We start from the raw sequence: 13,814 nt of genomic DNA on the forward strand, positions 1-13,814 counted from the left end.
TCAAAATAATATTAAAAGTCATAGCTTTGTATTAACCTAGTCTACCTGTAGATAGACCTTGAAAGCAGGAAAGAAAGGAATGTTTAATATTATTGTATAATTTTATCTGAAGAAACATGACTAAACTATACTAACTTCTGATAGAGAACCACTAGTGGACCAAAATTTTTTTCGCTCATGTCTAGGTTAGTGACCACTGCACTTGTTTGAGTGTTTTACAGGAGGTTGGATGGCTCAAAAATAGCTGAGTCAACAAAAAGCCCTTCTCCACATAGGTGATGACTCAGTAAAGCTGAATCCCTGGGAAACTGCATGACTCGCTGGTAATTCTATAAGTTGCAACCTGTATTTTTCCATGCAATATTTTGTACAGCTTGTAGGTAACCTTAGGGAGGAAATCTCTGAATGCTTTAAATTTTACCATTCAGGGGCTTTGTGAGATATGCTTTATGCCCAAATTTCATAAGCCTCTCTTTCCTTTCCAGTGGGGAACATTTCAGTTCAGGGAAATTGTTACACAGTAAATACAAATGGTTTCCAAATTCTTTTAGATGACTAGACAAAATTACCAGTTTTAAGACAAATATGAACTTGACAAAAGTTGTGTTTGTTTTTTTAACTTTCCATAATTTTGAACTATTTTAAAAGATACATCAGACAATTTAAACATATTACTATAGAATGTATAAAAAACAACAAAGATAATAGTTGAAAAGAAGCTTATTACTAGACTTAAACTGTATATCCTAAAACAAATAATACTATTTATATTGGGAAGCCAATGTACATATATTTTGTCAATTTAATAAGTCAGATATATAAGTCCCATTAAATATTTATTACATTGATTTTTAAATATTACTAACATTGCCATATACAATTATGAAATATGAATATTTCATCATTGCTGTGAGTTTAGAATGAAGTAAATATTATTTTACAGCATAGTTTGGTTATGTATGTCAACATTGAGCTAAGAGAACAGTGATGTCTTCTATGTCCCCATAACCCCCCCACACATCTGTAGCTCCACTCACTATCCATAAGACACACCAATATTTGTTACAGGTGATAAAAAATCTAAGACATATAAAATTGACTGTCTGGAGATTATTCTAGGATTCTCATATTTTGCTATATGATCTATACATCAGACTGATATATAATGTCATGCTCCCATAAAATTATATATATATATATATAAATATATATATATATTTATATATCAGTCTCACTAAGTAAATCACATCTATGACCTTAGCATATCAAATAGTGTCACCTTTGTGCAAGTTGATCTTTAAACCTCAATGAATGTCATCAAGAAAACACCTCACAGCCATGCATTTTTAAAAGACTTAGATTGTTATTGACTAAGCCTTGTCAATGTCCAATGTCACAATCTATACTATCAAAACATGCACTGATTTCATAAGGAATGTACAAATTATAGTTTCTATCAGCTTATGAAATTCAGAAACAATGTTAAATTAGAGAAATGATAAGGCTTATTAAAATTCTACTATTGTTCCTGATCTACAGAGTATCTGGGATGTGGAGTATGCCTTCAGCAATTAGAGCACAAAAAAATCTCCACATTTCTGAAACTTTGGAGTGACAATGTGACTCCAAAGCCAGCTAGCAATAAGACGTGGACTCTAAGTGGTAGCATGGCAACACAGAGTGTTACGTTGAAAGGCCTGGAGTCTCCCACGCTAATCAGCTTTAAAAAAAGCCATCTTGAAGCAAGCAGTAACAATGAAATTGAGTGCACATAACATCCAGTAGAAGCAGGAAAGACTTGATATGGAGGAAAAGGTGTATGAATCATGAAAAAGAGTAGAAGATATTGCAGAAGGCAGGATAGAAAGTTCTTACTAAAGAAAATATTGGAATTGGGTAGATTTGGGGGAGTGGAAATCTAGTGCAGTGGAAATCTCCTAGAATCTATGAGGGGGACCCTAGTGAGAACTCCTAATAATGGGGTGTAGAGAGGCTGAAGTGGTAATATTTTGTAGCCATGCAAGGCTTCTAGTAGCTTAACTAGGTTTCAATCAATTGGCCAAGGGGATCCCGTAGACATACCTAAACAACCCAAGCTGATGCTAGGACAGAGAGTCATTCTATGAAAACTAACAGTAAGGTCCCATTGCCAAGGATAACATTCACACATCCTTATTCAACATAGAGAGGTCAACCTATTGCCTACATGGAGCCATCTAGAAGGTCCTCTGTGGGCTACAGAAAAACAAACACAAACAACAACACAGCCAGAAAACCATGAACTTACAAACTATCCTGCTTGCAAGATGTAATAGGGAAATGGTAGCCCAGACAAAACTTGTAGAAGTAGACATCCAGTGTCTAGTTTAACTTGAGGCCCACACCAGGAGTGAGATCCTATGGTCAGAGACTTGCTAGTCCAGAAACTGAAGGTAGAGCCATACAGGACTAGTTGAAAAAAGAAGGCAATGATATTCTGCTATACTCATACATTGGGGTCTTATCTAGTCATCATCAGAGAGGCGTCTCTTGGCAGCAGATGAGACTCATGGACAGACATTATGCAGAGAGTCTAAATTGGAGATCTCTCTCAGGTCCCTCAGTGTAGCTCAGGGAACCTCATGGAAAATTAGGAGAAAAAGACTGTAGGAGTCAGAGGGGATGGAGGGCACCAGGAGAACATGAACCATTGAATCAATTAAACATGGCTTAGTATCACAGAGATTGAAGTGGCAAGCATGGAGCCTGAAATGGTCTGCTCCAGGTCAACTGCAAATGTTACAGCTGTTAGCCTGGTATTTTTGTGGTACTCCTGGCAGTGGGAGCAGGTATGTCTCTGACTCTCTTGAGTTCTTTTAGAACTGTTTTCCTCCTATTGGCTTGCATTGTGCAGCTTCAATATGAGGGGTTTTGTCCTTGTCTTATTGTATCTTGTTTTGTCCTGTTTGAACAAACAAATACTATACTTAGCTTAACAAATACTTTCCTATGACATAATTGCATCAATGCCTCTCTCAGGTTGTGCTAGCTTAATATTTCCCATATTCCTCCCAATGCTCCGACCCAAATGCTCTTACAGATTTCTTCCATCTTATTTGAGATTCTCTAAGGCTCATAGTGAGAAAGCACAGGCATAAGAGGCAGTAGGGAGGCAGAGATGATGGCTAGTGAGACCTCCAGAATACATGCTTGTTTATGTGTTCTACCTAATTAACAATTGACAAATACAAATGCTTATTGGTGATCACTCTATCTCCAAAGCATGAGTTTGTTACTGTATTTCTCAATCTACTTAATAAACATAAAAACATTTTAAGCAGCTCATTGAGATGTTCTCAGTCAGTGCTAAGTGATAAAAGACATCAGATAAATGGCAGCATTTAGAGATCAGAATTGCTATTTTCTTTTCTAAATTTTCTTAAGTGAATGTAGTCACTTTGGTTCATCTAGAGAAGCTTTAGAGAAGTGTGAGGTAACCTTGTGTAAGTGTAGCCCCTTCCAACACCTGATTGGTCAATTCAGGGAGAAGGTGAACCAAACAAATTGGCTGCAGATGTCCAGACACCATCAAAAGCCACCATGGTCTTATGTAACATTATTTTTTTTTCATTTTAAGTAAGATTCGGACACTAGGGAAGAAAGTGAAACCCTACACATTAGTTCCATTTTATCTTAAGTTTTTACTTAGAGAAACAATCCAGGTATCTTTTTAACTTCTCATTTTGTCTTCTATCTGAAGTTCTACAGAAACATAGACATAGGACTTATTGAATTTGAATTCAAGGTAGAAAAGCTTCAAAGTATATACTATTTATATTCCTGGAAAACTCTAAAATTTCTGGAAAGCACATATCCTTTTGTGAAATATGCGAAAATTTGATAAATTCTGGTACTTTTTAGAGGTTTTTGAGGTTAGGAGAGCTTCCTAAAGGAAATATATAGAAAATATGAAAATATTTGATGATACCAAGCTCTCAACAGTTTTCTGTTAGTTTTAATCTCTGTAAATGAAATGGAAAGAGCTCAGTAGGAAGCCCAGATTGTTTACTACAGATCAGAACAATCAGAAATCACCATCACATAAGCTAAAATTAACTGTCCCTTGCTGCCTGGATTTTCAAAGCAACACAGGCAGGGTTGACCATGGGAATATAACTAGTATCAGTGGTGCTCTTAGAGCTAACTGCCTAAGGATTTTATTTAAAATCTATTCTTTATGGTGTACGATGTGGCTTTTACACATAATACATGTTTTCTGAAGATGTTTAATGAAAGAATATTTGGATCAATGATGACTTTAGCTGTATTTTTGCATAGTTTGCAAATTTATGTGCTTCCTTCAAGATAAATATAGTACCCTGGTATCAGCCTATTATCCCACTTGGGTTGTATGTTAAGCACTGACTTTGTTTTTTCTTCCAGTGGTGCTTTATATTTGTCTACTTTCCACTTCTTGTGAGACACTATTCTCCAAGTACAAGCATTACCATTCCAAGTCTGAGCATCTGTAACTATTCACAGGATACCTTCAAAACTGTGTCCCTCCAGTGTCACACATTTCATAAGCGTAGATGAGATACAGACAAGATCTCTCAATGGATAAGGACACCTGACACCAAGACAGATGAATTGAGTCCCATCTCAATTCATCTCAAGATCTACATGAAGAAAGAAAAAGGTAAAATTCAGCACGAAATCCATTAAATCCTCTGACCTCTGCTTGTGTATCTACATATTTAATACTTTTTACATATAATCAAAGACACATACGCATGTATACACTAAACAAAACACATTTAAAAAAATAAAAGAGGGTAGTAAGGGTTAATGGACTCCCACTAAGATTCCAAGATTTTTGCGTCTTCCTCCTTCCATGTGTATACAATTCTTCCCTCGCTCCATAAACTCTCGGGAAGTACTGGAATATAGAGACTGGGTTTCTTCTGTGCAGATATATGAAAGATGTCATTTATCCTAAGGTGATGGCCTTTAGAGATATGACTATTGTAATCATTGGAATCAATTTTAAATATCCCCCAAAAAATCAATGAATAACTAATCTAGATTCAATGTGAATCATTTCACTGTGGTATAGTTAAATCCTTATACGAGATCAGTAGCTCTCAGTAGGTTCATGTCATCCCATGAAAACCTCATGCAACATCAGTAGACAATGAAGTCATTAATGAAGTGGAGTTTCTTATTTCCAAAGTTGGCACATTGGCTACCTATGGAAGTCAGCAGCAGCAGAATAGTAATCAAATATGAAACCAATAACTCATATACCACATTCCCAATGTGTATTCAAAGGACATTATTTTGCAGTGTATTGTGATAAAATAGACTTCAGAAACCAAGTTGTTAACTATAATACCCCAATAGTTCTGCTGAGTGCTGAACAGCCCTGGACTGAATCTGTAGTGGCATTTCCAGAACTTGACAAAGGAAAAAACATGTGCTGGGCCTCAGTGCATATTCATGCCTGCCTGATAAGACAACCATAAACAGTTCTAGACAATAAAAGGGGCTGATTCTGTCTACTTTATCCAGATGACCTGGAGTATAAATTCTCTAATTCCAACAGAAGCACCAGGGAAGACAGTTTTTATATACTGTTCATGTGGTTCACCTTTTTTCTAGTGAAATAGGAAGGATGGAAATACTCTGATGGTAACTGCCTTCCTTCAGTTTTAGTCAGCTGGAGCAGGTTATATGGTATCCTCAAATTCTTTTCAATTGTTTGTAGAATTATATCTAGAGTGAAAACCTTCAGGCTTACTCATAATAATTTTCTTCAGGAGTTGCAATAACTTATCAAAAATATGAAAATTAAAATTGTTCAACTATAATTTTCATGACCCATGGTCAGCGTACCTCCATATAAGAGAACCTGTTTCCTTTGCATGTATAACACTTGGAGGGTTTCTACATTCCTTCACCAATTGTTCCTTCTATTCCTTTTGATCTCATGCTTCTATCTTCACATCTCCTTCCTTCTGTGATATTATTCATCTCTCATGTCAGGACTACACAACTGCATTCAGAACTACCTGGAGATTAACTGTGATTCTCTGGCATTCCAAGACTTGTAATCACATTTTCATAGTCATTTTGGCAACTTAATATAATATCCAAAGGTGACAGGAATCAGAAGGTAGTAGCTATGTTTGATAGGGCTTCATATTATGATACCATTGTTTCATGAGTGAATCAAATTAAATTATCTCTATCAACACAGAGGTAAATGTTCATTTTCTTTAGGATAGTGCTGTAAAACTATATACTTCTCCCCAAAAATGGAACTGGCCATTATCTGTGTTGGCCCTCATTCATTAAATAAGCATTAAGAGAGAGTTCAGGGTATCCTACAGTGCATAAATGCAGCCAAATACCCAAGCTGGACATCCATGAACAAAGACAATACTGCTTTCTGTCCCAGATCTTCTGCCTGGACATGTTTCATCTCATTCTTGCTCTTAACTAATCCACACACTCCCTCCTTCCTCATTCATTCACATTCTCTGCAAAACCTGTTTTCTTGCAGCCCCAGTGCCACATTTAAAAAAGATTCTTTCTCCTCTGGGCTCAGGAATCTACCCTATGCATATGATTATTGACACCTTTACAGTTATTTTCTATTAAAAATTACACGAAGCTATGAGTATTAATTGCATGTTTCTAATCAGGAACAACAATGCACTTGACAGAAATGTGTCTAGCACTATTTGTGCCATTTTGCTGAGGGCTCTTTATCCACAGACTTTCAGATTTACTGTCTTGGTTTTCTCTCTCCTGATGAACTTCTTCCCTGTGCACATCTTTTACTGTTACAAACATTTCCCTGACGAGCTTAAAGACAAAAATCCTCATCTCTTACAAATTCATACTTGAAAATATTTCCTTCCAAAGCCAACATTTTCATTTATCCATAAACATGAAAAGAATTTTGCTGACAGCAGATTTCTTCAACCAACCATCAGTTCATTCAGTAATAACAGATATCACTTATGGAGGGTTTTCCCTGTGACATGAAGTGAGCTAGCATCACATTCCTGTTATCCGATTTAACAGGTGTCAATCAAGAGAGAATTCTCTGGCAGTTTGATGATAGGCCTTGTCATGGATGCAGGAATGATAGTAGCTTCTGTTCTAGTTTAAGAACTGTGTTATTAGACATACTCAAATAAAACTAAACTGAAGTTTTTGGATGCACAAAAGGAGGGAGCTGATTTTATCTGAGGGGTTATAACAAGTTATGTATGTGAAGATAATGGAATTTGAGAAGTAATTTAAGGACACTGAAGACTCAAGGAAAGCTCTGTATACCATGAAGATGTATGTGCAAATGTGTGAGAAAATGATCAGTAGTGAACATATTTGCCATATGTGCCTGAATTGTATTGTCAACTTGTTGAAGACCAGCAAATATAGCAAATATACACAGTTATGCACAATATTGTAATTAGAAAGTATATGCCTTAAACTATTTCTGTGTATCTTTACATGGTTACTGTTCCTGTTATAGTATATAACAAATATTATATGAGACAACCAAAGCCGGTTACCCAGCTCATCAGACCAACTGGATACTTCTGGAGTCTTGCTTGTGCCTTAAGATACTTTCCATTTTAAACCACTCCTTAATTGATTTTTTTCATTTGCATTTTACTTGACTAGAGTATCAATGATAAATTGCAATCCCCATTTTTTGCTTTTTGCCTAGTTAGAAGGTCTGTAAATGTATTGTTCTTATTTGACATGTGAAAGATTTCAATTTCCTACAGAGTTCCACCTAGGTCGGCATTATCTTTTTCACTTTAAACAGACCTTATAAAGCCTGTTGTATATTAAAACAATTACAGTTGGAATATTTTCAGAATCAGAGAACCAGGAAATAGTAGTCAAAACTAATTTTATGGCAACTTGGGTTCAGAAGAAGAAACAAGTCGATGGCCTGTCCAAACACACTTCGATTTATTACTTCGGTCTCTTTGAAAGTGCATCCCACATATTTCCATGTATACTTTTGCCTAAAGAAAGGCTTTAGAGCATGTCTCTTTTATATGCTCAAGATGCACACAGACTAATGGGCCTAGTGTCTATGAAGAGATAACAAAGCAGTTCCATCCGAAGAGTACGCCATAGCAGTGCTTTGCTCTCCTTAGGTCCTCATTTTGAAAAACTGAGACTTGAGGAATAGTGATGCTCTCACTACTCTTCTAAATAAAACTCTAGGAGTAAACTTAATGGATTAGATCTTCCTCCATTGATTAACAATCATCACATTCCTGAGCCAAAATATCCAGGCCAACCTCATCTACTTATGAAGGCTGTTCACAGGTGATTCTAGGTTATATCAAGTTAACAGTTATAACTAAGCAGCACAACTCAAATGCAGGCAATAAACACACACACACACACACACACACACACACCGCCACACACAGAAAACCACACACATAAAAACTACACACATACAAAACCACATACATAAAATTACACACAGGCATGTTTTACTTCCATTCGTATTATATCTCCAATTTTATAATGCAGTTTCTAAGTACTTAATATAATCCATAGTTCCAACTCTATACATAATTGTTATCTGAAGAGCCAGGAAAATGGCTTATGGTATTTCAATCCTTATCAACAAGGGATGGCTACATGTTCCTGTAACACCACCATTGGGAATTATGATGCTCACACATATGAAACATACACATGCACATGCACAATAATACCTGCATGCACACATACAATATTAATGATAACAATGATAATAATAATAATAATAACAACAACAACAATAATAAGAGAGATTTTGTTTAAACTTGTTTGAAGAATTCTGCCTTCTTAAGGTTCTCTCTGGGTGGTTAAAGCCTCTGTTACTCAAGTATTCTGTTACTCAGGTCTCATGTGATTCAAATGTCATGAGCTATCTTCCTGGTTTATCACCGCCTAATTTTCTTCTTCCATTGACCAAGTTTCATATTCTGATACTTAAGATTTTGTTGCCTTATCATTCTTTTGTGAGGAAAACCTTAATAAAACATTCACATCATAGAGAAATGGCTGGTCAGTTAAAAAAAACACATCATTAAATATTCATTTTTATGTGCTTAATGTATTTCTGAATATATATTTAAGCTTTCTATCAGTATTGGAGATTTTATAAAGCTCAGAACTAATTTTTCTTTTTTGAAGATACATGGAATTTCAATTGCTAAATGTTCACAAGACATATTATCCCAGATTATACATACTCTTTTTATTCTTTGAGTTAAAGATATCAAGGCTTTATTAAGTTTTGTAAGGAAGTTGGTATAAAGTGTTCCTCTTTGCAGCTTATGAAATCATACTGTTCTTTCACTATACAAAGACAGTGTTTGATTTCGAATCGACCTAATGACTTCTATCTTCTCTCTTATTAGCTAACGTACCCACTGGGAACCAGGTATGTTGATTCTCAGCTTCACATGAGGGTGATGTGGGAAGGCCCATTAGATCTCACAATTTCACATCTTGTTAAATGTTCAGCAGGATTATGCAATGTATAAACTAAAATCACTGCAAATGTACATATTGCAAACTCATTGATCTTCTTTTCATAAGACATCCAAAGCTTTGGAAAACCAGCTAATGTATGCCCTCTTGGATAAACCAAATTAAGTCTCTCTCCTTAAGCAAATTAGCAGACTTTAGCTATTTAATCTTAATGTTTATTTATTTTCCATGTGCATGTATGTGTGTGTATGTGCGTATGCCTATTTTACAGCGGGAATATAGAAGTTAGAATGTGGAAGTCAATTCTTTCACACCTTATGAGTCCTAGGAATTGAACTTTGGTTTGAAGGTTTGATGGCAAGGGCCTTTACTCACTAAGGTCTCTCACCAGCTTATTTTATATTGAGGTAAAATGAAAGTTATGTACATAGTATTTTCCCTATAAGTAACCCATATGATGATCTTTATATCCAATGAGATGAACCATCTGGGATTACACGGAGGGTCACTGGAAATTGATGGCAATGGTAGACCTCTGAAAATAATACTCAATTTCTCTTCCTTCCTGAGTTTTGTGAAGGTAAAAGCAACATTACAACTTTATGGTATTAAAAAGTCTGAGTATCAGGAAATCACTTAGTTCACAATAGTCTCTGAATCCACATCCAGGAATGCTCTATCTTCATTCTGACCCAAGTTTCTCTAAGTGATATTATTTATATATCTACATACCCATCATAAACATGAATGGTGTTTCCTGCTGAATGACCATTTAGAGAACTGTGCTAAATTTCAACAACTGCTCTTTGCTTTTTGCTCCTCAATCAGCTTTGTCGGCTAGCAGTTTCAGTAAGCTTCTAGTCAATCTAGTCCTCTTTCACCAAGTAGCAAGTATTGACTGAGAATGGTGAATGCAGACTTTCATTTGTTAGGAATTATAAGGCTTGAGATGGTTAGATTTCAGTTTTGCTGAAGTTTAAATGCCTTATGCTTGTGCCATAAACATACGAAGTAGCCATATAGCCTGTGTCTGGAGAACAGAATTAGAGACTACAAGACCCTTAATTTTATTATAGCATAAATTTAATCACAAGACATAATCACTTAAAAAACATTGCATATTCAGGTTGGGAAGATTGCTGTGAGTAAAGTGCTTGTTACACAAGCATGAGGACCTATATTTGGATCTCCAGAAGACACCTAATGTTAAGTGCAGTAGTAATACTGTTTGAAATAACAGCTATCCTATGATGAGATGGAAGGAGAGGACAGGAGACTCTCTGGAAGAGTATGAGCCAGTGAGTCTGGCAAGAGCAACCCATCTCAAACTAGTTGGAAGCCAAGAACCAATTTATACTATTACTTGCTAGTTTCTGTAAGTTAGCATAACATGGTAAATCTTCACACCTACACAATACATGTTCTCTCTCTCCCATCCTCCCTCCCTCCACCCCCTCTCTCTCACACACACAAAGAATCATCTAGCTATAAAATCCTTGTTCAAATTTGACATTAAAAACTGAAAAGGCTCTAATAAAACATATGTCCCGCTTTATAAATAACTGTGTCTCCAATGCCCTTAATTCTTTTTCTCTAATGTTTGTCAAGTGTTTGGATTGAATGTCTTTATGCAGGACCAAGACATCTCATGAACTCCATCAGTTCAAGGCATATTTGCTAAGCACACTTTCATCACTGTGCCCGGTTTGAGGAAGACATTGTTCTCTTATTTGTATGGGCTGTCTCTGAAAAGACATGGAGTTACAAGTCTTTTCACATTTAACCTGCTTGTCTTAGGTTGCCAAACTCAGCTCCTAAACTCTCAAATTGAGGTCTCTTCTCCTTTTATTCTTTTGTGTTTTAAAAATAATTCTGTCAGCTGATATATACTCTGGGCATTATCTTTGCAGAAGATATTGGAACAAAAACACAGGGAATAATCTTCCCTATATTTTCTTTTATTTTCTCCTTTTCTGAATGTGTGAAAAAAAACTTGTCTTTATGAAATAGTTATTTAAAAAGAAGGAAAAAGTATAGCAGTTGGCAGGAAACATGTCAACAATTTCTTCTTGAAAACATTTCAGGGTAAAAATAAAAATACAAGTTCTTTCTAATTTTCAGAAAGAAGTGTACTCTGAGAGGTAGACACCTTGGGTTTTCAGTACAAAATTCCCCTGGAGGCACAGGAGGCAATTTCAATTCCCTCTTCTTCATTATATCATCCGAGTTTGCCTCCAAGTATTAAAATTGTAATCACGGTCTACACAAAGAATGTCAGTTGTGGGGAGCATCCAGGCAAAGGAAGGTGAGTCCTGGAACTTGTCTTTGAGAAATATGCTACTCACCTTAAGAGAGTGAAAATAGCAACCAGCCTGGTGAGTGATTGTATTGTGGTGTAGGAGAACAAATGAGGCATGCATAATTTCTCAAGTATTGTGTTGGGAAAGAACAAAGCACTGACAGGAGACAGAAGAGAGAGAAGCAGGAAGAGAAAGAAGGCTTGAAGGGCATGAGGTCAGATTGGATCAGACTGGGAGATTTGTCTGTCAGTGAAAGGTTAAGGACTTGACAAAGGTGTAAGCAGCAATCTTCATGGAGGGAAACTGAGTGAGCTGTACATCTGATAAGCACAGTAATATCACACTGAACATATGATAGAACAAAGATTGAGGACACAAGGGTGGAGAAGAGGAGAGGCAAACTCAGGCCAGACTGATAAGACAAGAGAACAGACATAAAAAAAAATGAGATAAAACACAAGTCTCTGAAAATAAAAGAGATTTGTGCATCATGATGAGAAGGTGGAAAATTGGAGAATTTAACCAGGAAACTATCTACAAAATCATGAAATATGTTTTGTAAAAATATTTGTGATGTGTCCCTACTGTGTCCCACACATTGATCCTTTGTACTATAGTGAGTAACACAAATCCTTTTTGTCTTAACAGCAAATAGTTACAGATGAAGAAATCAAGGATACAATGGCTGTGAGATAATTACAGATTGAAACCTAGAGTGGCATCTTTATTTTACTATTTTTATTAAGGCTTTTTTTTCCATTTTCATATGTGTATAAAATGCTTTTAGATAACCCTCTCTTGTCTTTCATCTATATAAACCTCTCTCTCCTCCCAAAAAAGTCCCATTTCATATTCATAGCTGTCTGTCTTGTTGTAAGACAGAAAGTGTGATTTGTGCATGTAATTCAACTAATGAATGGAAAGTAAAAACATTGAACAAATGCACAATAAAATTTTATTCTAAGTTTTAATGAAACAAGACTTGTCTTGGGCTGTACTGTTGAGAATTCAAGGGGAATCTTTCTGTCACTCATGCTTTGTCATTTTGTGTTTTTGTGTTATTTTATTTTTGAAAAATAAATTGAAATATACTTGGAAGTAAGTACTTGGAATGGAAGAAACAAATGAAAGTCAATGATTTTTTTTTCTTTTTAAAAATCAGTTCTCAAGGATGTTTCAGCAGCAGAAGCAAAATCAGATCCAATGAGAAGAGGACTTTCTAATATTAGGGATAGATGATACTCATGACTCACTTTGTTAAGTATAACAGTTGTAAAATATCCTTTCACAAAGCTCTTGTTTATATTTTTCGACTTTTTTCTCTTGAAGTTGTTCTATCACAATTCACTGGGGCATGGAACTTTGATATCTTTGGCAATTCTTTTTTCCAATTACTTCAGTGAGCTCATTGTACTAGGACGGGAAGATAGAATCTACGGAGGTGTCTGTGTGGGAGAGTGAGCACATCTGAGAATATATTTCCACATTATTGTGAGAAACAGAACCTACTTTCAAGTTAAACATTGATGTAAAACTTATTGAATTGTATTTGCAATTTAAAATAAGTTGACATTAGATAACTCCAGTATATTCCATAAGAAATAGAAAGCATACCAGTTATAAATTATGATAACTTTATAGCAATCCCTGTTCATTTCAACTACCTGCACAAACCTGTGTGAGAGCTTTTCTGAGAATCTTGCTTTTTCCATTTTGGAGATGACAAAGCTTAATTATTCTACTTTTCAAATATTGTTCCATTTTTCCCCAGTGGTAGAGGTCAGTCCTGTTGCCTTGCACATGCTAGGTAAATACTCTCCAATTCACACATGTCCCCAGATGTAACTTCCTATTTTTACTGATGTTTCAATAGTGGATAAAAAGGATTTGCAAAGGAATAATCAGTTGTCTCTCCTCTGTAAAACTGAAGTGTTTCATGGAATGTTTTCAATCTCAGTGACTTCTTTGGAAAAATAAATTACTCTATGTCATACAGATATCTTGAAGGTC

Source organism: Grammomys surdaster, unplaced genomic scaffold (genome assembly GCF_004785775.1).
Source record: "Grammomys surdaster isolate TR1022 unplaced genomic scaffold, NIH_TR_1.0 167, whole genome shotgun sequence".
NCBI lineage: Eukaryota > Metazoa > Chordata > Mammalia > Rodentia > Muridae > Grammomys > Grammomys surdaster.